Below are 11,154 nucleotides of genomic sequence, written 5' to 3' on the forward strand. Positions count from 1 at the left end.
TTTTGAATTTTTTCAGAAATCCCTCAGTCAGAACATGGTATATTATGTTTAGGTGGAAACTAGTGAGCTAACTTCCTGCTAACTTCTAATTCTAAAACTTCTAACTTTTAGAAATTTACACATTTGTAACTTATAAAATTTCATAAATTCTGTTCTCATGGATTCCTGGATTTCAAACTTAATTCTTGCACCTGGTAGAGCAGCCACACTGATCATTTTATTAAAGATGAAAGGATTTAGACAGTTTTTAACTCTCAGCGATGCCACAGTGTTCATTTGACTTTGGGACATGAAGTGGAGTTTGGACTTGGAAACAGCTAATGATGTCAGACTTAAAGACCGGATAAGCCAATTTGAATGTTAAGCTCACATTATTCAAATCCGTCCATGCCTCAGTGTCACTGTATACGGTAGACATGGTTTTTTCTCCATTAACCTTGGTTTATTATTCAACCAAATTAGTTTATTTCCCTTTGTGCGTTTGTATGTGACGAAAGAAAGCTTCATCTCAACATTAACAATGATTATTCACTAGTCTGTGAGTTTTAGTATAACAGCATGTTAGAGTACTCATCATTCTTTACTAACTTAATTTTCACTCTTACCTACAGTAAATATGTTATGTAATTTAGCCTAAAATGACTTGACAAAAACATGATATGTTAACTATGTTCAAAGATGGATTCCACTTTTGCTGTGATTTACTAAATGCAAATGTAGCAGGATGAATATTATATGTTCTGGTTGATCCCACTTTTAGTCAGGTGCATTAGGGGGGCGCCAGCTGAGCATCCCCGGATCGCGTACCTGTTGTTATCTCCTTTCAGTCACCTGACTTCCAGTGCTGCCTCAGCCTGAATTGGCAGTACTCGTGTTGATTGTTGTTCATGTTACAGAGATCACCCGTGGATTCCCTTCCTGAAGCCCCCATCGTGGCTGGTATGTGTTGATTTGGCGCATGTGTACATTATTTCACTCGGTGATAAACCAATATTGTTTATAGGTAGTAGCTGCAGAAGCCTCCTATGAGCCACTCTGTTAATAAATCGAGTGACACCGTTTAACTGGAGGTGTGGGCCTTAGTGGGCGTCCAGTAGCTTTACAGCAGGGTCGCTATACAGCTTTTCTACGCTACGCTAACAGAAGTACTGCTGCTTTGCCTTTCCCCGTCTGTTTCCATTTGCAAGGGTTCTTTTTCCCTGCTGCTGCCAGCCTCTTAAGAATGGACATCGGCGTGGACAGCGGCTACATACATGCCAGCTACGGGAGTCCGCTGGCGTGCATGTTGACTGACTTAATGATTAAATTAGAATAGTCGGGCGGACGGCAATTTGGAATAATACGGTGAGTACATCCGCTCCAGATTTAAGGTTTTATTTAGTTTGTATGTCTGGATCTCTTTTTTTGGAATATATTATAATTTTCTTTGTTTCTTTTACTCAGATGCGGAGGGCCTGACGTGGAGGAGACTGGGGTGCCTTGGTGGTGGGATCCTTTGAGTATTACACACCTGTGTTTTTAGTTCATTAGTGTGAGCCTGTGACAGTGTGCTGCACTTGTGTATCGGTGAGTTTTCCATTTTTTTGAATTGTTTCTGCGTGTGGCATTCCTGTCCCTCCACTGGTAACCCCCGGCTCTGAATACTTTTTAGAATATTTGTATATTGATATGTATGCTTGTGCTTTTATATGCTGTTTTAAATAATTATTAATAAATTGTCAACCTGTTTTATCATTGAACCACGTCTCTGTATTGAGTATAACGAACCTAAGTGCCTTCTTGGTGATTAGTATCATCTTGATCCAGTACTCTCTGGGTGAAATTCCCAGGGTGGCGTTGGCTGTTAAATTGTGAAGAGTATTTATTCCATCCCCACCTCCTGCTGCCACACAAATGTATGAGTGCAGCATCATTACTTCTTGGAGGTGTTATAAGAGAATAAGTTATAGAAAACACAGAAGTTAAATCACAGACAGAGAATGAAGCACAAAGCTCAATCATGCACATACCCTTCTGAGACAGTATTCTGGAAAAGGTATAAAATGTCACTCTGTGTGTGTGTGTGTGTGTGTGTGTGTGTTTTATGTGTACAGATTTTATTTAATTATTACTCATGATATAACATTGTCCAGACATGCCCTGTAAGGACATGAGGAGGAAACGGTGACAAAAGGAGCTATGTGAGGCTGCTAAAGGCAGTGGATCCCTCCCCATCTGGATTAAAAAGAGCACAGGTAACAATAACACACGTACCAGTTGTTGCATTGCAGACTTATTCAAGTATAAAAACAATAATAAACACAATTGCAGTGTTATAGTTCTACAACATGTTTCTATCATTGCTTTATTATGGATTAGTTGCAAGAGTTGTTAAATGTGGATAATTAAATAATAGATTGATGTGGAGAATGATAGCTCAGATGAGGAGACCGAAGTAGAAAGAAAGACAAAGAGTGAGTCACAGGCAGAGCCTAGTTCAACACAGCCCTGCCCTCCAGCACTATCAGCAGCAGGAGCAGCAGTAATCCCTCAACAGCAACATTGTACCCATCAGGTAAAACATAGGCTACATTTGCATTGCATTGTCCCCACCTGATGACAGTGGTATAGTGTGCACCGCTCCACTCACTGTAACAGAGCACGATGTCAGACGTGTGCTCCTAGCAGTGAACCCCAGGAAGGCGGCCGGTCCAGATGGAGTACCTGGCAAGGTACTAAGAGCATGCGCACACCAGCTCACCCTCATCTTCACCAGACTCTTCAACCTCTCACTGGATCAGGCAGCCATCCCATCCTGTCTAAAATCAGCCACAATCATCCCAGTGCCGAAGAAGTCTCCCATCTCCAGCCTGAATGATTACCGCCCTGTGGCCCTCACACCGGTAATCATGAAATGCTTTGAGAGACTAGTCCTTCAGCACATCAAGGATTACCTCCCCCCAGAATTCGACCCCCACCAGTTTGCATACCGTGCAAACAGATCCACAGAAGACGCCATCGCCACAGCCCTCCACGCTGTGCTGAGTCACCTAGAGCAGCGGCAAAGCTACGTCCGAATGCTCTTTGTGGACTACAGCTCAGCCTTTAATACAATCATCCCGGACATCCTCATCACCAAACTGGTCACTCTTGGCCTCCCTCCTCTCACATGTGCCTGGATAAAGGATTTCCTCACAAACCGGCCCCAGACTGTAAGACTCGGCCCTCATCTCTCCTCCACTCGCACACTGAGCACCGGCTCCCCACAGGGCTGTGTGCTGAGCCCCCTCTTGTATTCTCTCTACACCCACGACTGCAGTTCGACCCACAACAACACTCTCATCATCAAGTTTGCTGATGACACCACGGTAGTCGGACTCATCTCGAAGGGAGACGAGGCAGAGTACAGAGAGGAGGTCCTGAAGCTGGCAGCCTGGTGTTCAGAAAACAACCTGGCACTGAACACCAAGAAAACCAAAGAGCTCATTGTTGACTTCAGGAGACACAGCACCGACTTGGCCCCCCTCTACATCAACGGGGAGTGTGTGGAGAGGGTCCACACTTTCCGGTTCCTTGGTGTCCTCATCTCTGCTGACATCTCCTGGACAGGAAACATCTCAGCGGTCATCAAGAAGGCCCAACAGCGGCTGCACTTCCTGAGAGTCCTCAGGAAGTACAAGCTGAACTCCAACTTGCTGCTGACCTTCTACCGCTCGTCCATTGAGAGCCTGCTAACCTACTGCATCACGGTATGGTACGGCAGCTGCACCAAAGCAGATAGAGTGAGGCTTCAGAGTGTGGTCAAGACAGCACAAAAGATCATCGGCTGCCCTCTCCCCTCCCTGATGGACATTTATTCCTCCCGCTGCCTCACCAGAGCAGCAAACATTATCAAGGACAGCTCCCACCCTGGCTTCAACATGTTCAGCCTGCTTCCCTCAGGGAAGCGCTACAGGTGCATCAACACAAAAACCCACAGACTAAAAAACAGTTTCTTCCCCAAAGCGATAACCACCCTGAACTCACACATGCACAGATAACACAGCCCCCCCACTTCCCACTTCCTCTATGGACCACCACTGTGCAATACCAATCCTATGTGCAACAACTCAACTGTATATACATAACACTATTTATACCAATTCTATGTGCAATAACTCAACTGTATATACATAACTCTATTTATACCAATTCCATGTGCAATAACTCAACTGTATATACATAACACTATTTATTACATATTACTTACGGCTTGTATATTGTACATTTTTTATATATATATATATATATATATATATATATATATATATATATATATATATATATATGTTTTTCCCTATGTTAATACTGTCCATATGTACATAGCGCTGCAGAACTGTACCCCCCCCCAGCATGTTTACACTGAGTAGGAGATGCTCTGTATCTCATTGTACAACTGTATAGTGACAATAAAGGCATTCTATTCTATTCTATTCTATGCGATTCCATATTAGTTGAGTGAGTTGTTGTTCTTCAGCCTTGTTCTATGTGTCTGTTTTTAACTTTGAGCAGTCGCTTTTCAAACATCTCTGCACGGCCCTGACTTGTAATATTTACCACTTGTACATTTTGCAACACAAAGAACTGGCAGAAAATCAGTTTTCTTTGTTTGTATCGAAAAAAATATCAAACCGTGACACCAAAGTATCGAACCGAACAGTGACTTTTGTATCGTTGCACCCCTAGTGTGTGTGTGTGTGTGGGGGGGGGCAACCAGGTGAGGAGTACAAAGATAGTCAAACATGGTGGTGGATGGCGTTGTTTGCATGACTGCTGCTGATACTAGGGAGCTACAGTTACTTGAGGTAACCATGAATGCCAACTTGTACTGTGACATACTCAAGCAGAGCATGATCACCTCCCTTCGGAAACTGGGCCACAGGACAGTATTCCAACATGATAACAATCCCAAACACACCTCCAAAAAGACCATTCCTTGCTAAACAAACTGAGGGTAAAGGTACTTGACTGCCCAATCATGTCTCCAGACTTAAACCCTATTGAGCATCTGTGGGGCATCCTCAAATTGAAGGTGGAAGAGCAAAAAGTCTCTAACATCCACTAGCTCTATGATGTCATCATGAAGGAATGGAAGAGGATTCCAGTGGCACCCTCTGAAGCTCTAGTGAACTCCGTGCCCAAGAGAATTAAGGCAGTGTTGGAAAATAATGGACATTGACACTTTGGGCACTGTTTGGACATTTTCACCTAGGGGTGTACTCACTTTTGTTGCCAGTGGTTTAGACTTTAACGGATGTATGTTAAGTTATTCTGAGGTGACAGCAAATATATTTTATCTAAAGTGTCATATCTTCAATGTTGCCCCATGAAAAGATATAATAAAATATTAACAAAACAGCCCTTATTACAATTTTAGACAAAAAAATACAGAAAAAATATACAATAACTTCAGTCTTTATCTTTAACTTTGTGTTAAACACATGGTGTTCCACCCACAACAGAGAAAATGCCGGATCCAAAGCAGCTGCTTTGAGATACAATGGATCTGAAAAGGGAGCAGTAATCCCATCTTCTGCTCTAGCCATTCGCACACTGATAAAGATTCCAAGAAATCTTTTGTTCAAAGCTTGGAGACTCCTGACCAGACCATTCAGGAAATGTACGTGAGGCTTCCGTTTCTCAAGGTGGTGATTGAGGCACGGCACGGATGGAACAACAGCACTGATCGTGATGATTTTCTTACCTTGTGCCAAATCTGTTGCTTCTCCGAAAGGCTTCAAGATATTCACCATCTCCTTCAACAGATTCCACTGTCGTGCTGTGAATAATAACTCCCTGTGCCCAGCCATTTCAAGAACAGCAAAGAGTTTTAAGTTTTCACATTGGACAACTGTCTTTACTTGTCTGAGTGTTGAATTCCATCTTGTGATTACAGCAGCAGGGATCGCTTTCTGTTCACCAAATTCAGCTTCAAACACATCTTTGAATCATGTGCTTGTGTGCAGTAGAGAGCTGAGTTTAGATAACTTTGAAAGAGAAGGAGATGCCACTTTGGTCTCTGACAACCCATTTCTCACAACCAGCTGGAGTGTGTTTGCAAAACACTGCAGGTGCTGGTTCTTTGCCATAGCAGTACCTGCTGTTTCCTGATCTTCCAAGGTTAAGTTGTGCCAGAGTTCTGGGTCTCAAGGTGATCTCCATCATCATCATCATGTTCCTCACCTTGCTCAGTGGGGAAGCACACAGTGAATGCTTTTCGCATATTGGCAGTATTGTGAGTAATAATATAGTCTAGTTCAGTGTTTCCCAACCGCTGTGCTGCGGCACATAGGTGTGCTGTGAGAAATGATCAGGTGTGCCATGGAAGATTATCTGGTTCCACCTGATTAGTACTTGAAGCGACCGGCGTGATTAACGGGCAGAATAATTACATTCTCTTCCACTACAGGGCAGTACAACCTGCTCTAATTAAATGGGCTGCCAACTGCCAGTAAAACAGAAGAAGATAAAGAAGAAATTATGTAATAATCATGCTGTGAGTGAGACACCGCAGCGCAATAGATAAATATAAATATTTGAAAAGAAAAGTAGTCAATCTGACCTGGGTCCTGGAAAAAATTCCGACCCAGGTTAAGGCCCTTGCATGAGTAGTGTCAGAAGAAAGCAAAAGTGGTATACTGGGGACAAACTGAACCAATTCTGCTATACCTGGTCCACAGGAAAAATGATCAATATGCTTTTTGTGACATTTGTGTTTGGTAGTGTTCCGTGTGATTATTTTATTTATTTTTTTATTTATTTTCTAATGTGAAATATGTGCCGTGGCTCCAAAAAGTTGGGAAACACTGGTCTAGTTTATCTTTGATGTTGCATTTGTCACATATAGCTTCAAATTTCTCACAGATTCTGTCACCAGTGTGTAACCCACTGAAATGGTCAAAGGCCAGCAGTTTGGGTTTCAGCTCTATCCTCTCTGTCTCTTTCTGTATCCAGTACACAGTGATACCAAGGAAACCCCTCATCTTTCAGTCTGATCAAATGTCCACAGTAACTGAAACATGATCAGTCTCGCTCAACTGAGTTTTTACCATTGAAGGTTTCTCGGCAGCAAGGTTCTCTGTTTTTGATGTAATTGTTCTGTGACTGTATTTGCCGTCAACTACTGTCAGAAAGTGCCAAAAACTCTTGTTTTCCACAATAGACAGGGACAGGTTGCAACCAATAATCAAGTCACTTAATAATGCATTTGTGATGACTTTCTGCTGTGGATGAGTCATGCTCAGTGTCCAAGTGTCCAGAAATTGTGATATGGAAGGTTGAGGTTCATTTGTGATCCTCTTTTTCATCTGGTGTTCTTCAAATCTGCTAGAGGTAAGCATATTAAACTGATGTCAGAAATTCCATTACAGCCATTCATGAATTGCATTTGACTTTAAGTTGTTCCTACTAATCCTAAATAAATATCAACACTTAAATCCTCATAGTTTTCAGACAATCAAAAAAATTATAAAAATTATTTCAAAACACTTTTCTCAAAACTCATACTGCATACAGTTCTAATAAGCAATGTTTAGCATCCCTGTTTAGAATAACTGACATTTGTAAATAAACAACAGCTAATACAATATGAGCATTCAAAATATTTTATGTGATGTATTGACATAAATGACAGAAGAAAAGGCCATGTATAGCAAGGCTACTCAATTACACACTAAGATGGGCCAGACTTTTTTAACCAAGAAATTTCACTGGGCCAGACATTGCATTTGGCCTGTCCGTAACAGATAAAAGCCATGCAAAAGTTAAACACCGCAATGCACTAATTGCAAATTAAGTGGTTTGGAATTTTGATGTGATGGTAAAATAAATATTTGTCAGTCTAAGCGGGGTTAAATCTACAGGGTTAATCATGGGGAGGAGTAAGAAAATGTCTTCCCTGAGTTCGGCTACAGAACCCACTTTCTGAAATGGACCTTCGCTCACCATTCACTGACAATTCTGAGCTAACAAGCTGCATGTTATTCTTGGATGCACTTGTAGGACCTGATTTAAAATAGCATGACAAAAATATCATACATGTTAAAACCAAACAGTATCATCAATGTAGGCTGGAGAACATTTGCTAATAAGATGAAGTTAGCTACCACCTACCACTCTTTATGCAACTTCAAATGTCGGACAAAGTTGGAGGTTGTTCCGTCTCCGTCTGTGATTCTCTTCTTGCATGTTCTGCATATAGCATTACGTTTTTTTATTGAGTACTTTGTAGTTTATTTACCGAAAGAAATTACTCTTGGGAGCATTTTTGGCTTGAGCGTTTTGTTTTTGTTTTTTGAAATCTGGTTAATTTGATTGGCTATGCTACAGCTCACGCACACATACATACGGAGTGTGGTAAGAATTAATGAAATGAATTAATGATGCACATTTTTTATATAATATGTGTGTAAAATTTTAGATTTGGGGTAAAATATCAAGTCTTTTCAAGTAAACAGGTTCAAGTCCCAAGTCATTGGTGTAAAAGTCCAAGTCAAGTCACAAGTCTTAGAACATTTTTTCAAGTCAGGTCTAAAGTCATAAAATTAATGACTCGAATCTAAGTCATGTGACTCGAGTCCACACCTCTGTTTATAGGTGATCCCTGCGAGTGGGTAGAGCCTCTCAGGCTCTGTATTTTATTGTTCCGTTTAAACAAATTAATAAAGTGGTGTGAAATTTCAAACTCGAACCCTGTGTGCTCTTTTAAAGCTGGTAGTACAAAACACAGCCATATTTTCATCCGGAAAGGTTGAATTTTAGTAAAAAACAAACAAACAAAAGAACAACGCTCTGTAGTTTGATACTGTCATTACAGACACAGTGGATGTTTAAAGCCTTTGGGCATGCATTTAAAATGCAGTAGGTCTCATTATCAGCTGGAAATATTAAAGCCATAAAACGACTTTTGAGAGCAGCTAAAAACCATTAAACAATGACAATGTTGGGCCTGTTCTGTCATGAGCAGCTGTGTGCAGGCAGGAGACGAGGGCCCAAACACACACTTCACAGAGGCGAAAATGTGAACTCAAAAGCAGCTTTATTGGTGACACAAGAGAAAAGGTACAAAACTAAACTAAACTGGGAAACTCTAGGAACTAAGCACATGGGGAAGAGCACGGGGAAACGCGCACAACTATGAGGGAGACGCTTGCTGTGTCCAAATTCAGGGATAGCATGCTTTGAAGGCTGCATTTGTAGGCAATGATGTCACAGCGATGCAACGAAGGCTTTCCAAATTCAAAGAGTCCTCCAAATGATCTTTCAACATCTGCAGGAAGCTCCTGAGGATGTTTTACCAGTCAGTGGTCGCAGGAGTACTTTTCTATGCTGTGGTGTGCTGGGGGAGCAGCACAGCAAAGAAGGACTCATCCAGGCTGGAGAAACTAATCAGGAAGGCGGGCTCTGTGGTCAGCATGAAGCTGGACACTATGGTGACAGTGGCAGAGAAGAGGACCTTAAAGAAACTGATGGACATTATGAACAATGCCGGGCATCCTCTGCACACGGTCGTAAACAATCAGAGGAGCCTATTCAGCAACAGGCTGCTTCTCCCAAAGTCAAAAACCAACAGACTTAAAAACTCCTTTGTCCCACTCGCCATCAGACTGTTTAACTCCTCACTGGAGGGGAGAGGGAGGAGAAACAGGAGGACAAGGGAGGGTGGGAACAACTGAGCTGTAGGTGCTTTTCTACACTGTGCAATATTTGCAATATTTGTTTTTTGTTTTTGTTTTGTCTTTTTTTCTTATATTTGACTGTGCAATAATCACTGTGCAATATACTCACTCAAATGAGCAATCCTATTTATCCATATTGTATATTCTGTATCTATATATGTGTATATGTGTATATATGGTGTATTTATGCTTATATCCTTACTCTCATTCCCCTTAATGTATCTGTAACATGCAACTTCTTTCGGTGCTTTGCTACTGGAAACTGAATTTCCAGTTTCCAGTAACCCACCCGAGGGATTAATAAAGTTTCATCTAATCTAATCTAATCTAATCTAAATGTGGCGACAAATGCGTCCTGCTTTTCCCCAGATTTGAAGGATGGGTCAGGTGTATCCTTCGTGGCCCACCATATCCCAGGATTCATTGCGGGTCATACAGGAGATTTTTTCTCATAACAATCGTGGACAAAGCGGGAGTTAATGCGGGAGAGGGATACACCTTTAAATGTAAGTATATGAAAATCTGATGGTACAAAAGTTACATTTTCATAGCGGCTGTGTTGTTAGGCTTTGGGCATTTGCTTATGGTTATTTTTTAATTAAAATAATCTTTTTAAAAATTGCCCATAAACTAGCTTGTATGGTGGGTCCCGCAGTTTTTCACGTATTGCTGCTCACACACACCTAATTTTGATTTTTTCAAATGAACCTTTTTGTGATTTGTTTTAGGGAACAAAGACCAAACGGCTCAATTTATTAAAATGAGAGGAGAAAATGATCACCGGTCCACTGGGGTGAGGAATTTTGCCACTGTGGCATGGAGATACAAGAATAAATCAATTTACACATCATATTCATATGAGTATGGTTTTAATAACCATCATGCTGTACAGAACCTGTGATGTCCAGACGGTATTCCTCTTGTTTTCTGCTGTGAACACTTTTGGGTTTAGGGATTAACATAGTTGCCATGGTTTCCTTTCTTCTCTTATTTTTGTGTGTGATCAGGACAATTCTAGAGAAGATGATCCTGCAGGGGAAAGTCAGCCCCTTGCAGGCCAGAAGACATGGGATAACTTAAAAAGAATACAATGTATGTGTCTTATCAAGAAGATAATTCTTAAGAACACAAGTTAATAAATGTACAATTACTGTCCTAATTTCGTCTGTCCCTGAGGACAATCGAGGGCCAAGCACAGCAGTGGGTGACCAAAACAACAGCGATGAGGAATGTGTAATCTGCGTTAATCTCGTTAAAATGATGTTAACGCCATAACCGCATTAACGGGGCAAATCTCCATTAGCAAGTTAACGCGGATTGCCCTGTGCGTTCATCTCATCATTTTAACGAGATTAACACTGACAGCACTAGTAATAAACCAACTGTTGGGGTCATGGAATTTACACTTTAGGGTAACACTCAATCAAATGACCTCAGCTGCAGCTCCGCAGCTCAAAGC

Source organism: Perissodus microlepis, chromosome 23 (assembly GCF_051167445.1).
Source record: "Perissodus microlepis isolate ML-2025 ecotype Zambia chromosome 23, ASM5116744v1, whole genome shotgun sequence".
Classification (NCBI taxonomy): domain Eukaryota; kingdom Metazoa; phylum Chordata; class Actinopteri; order Cichliformes; family Cichlidae; genus Perissodus; species Perissodus microlepis.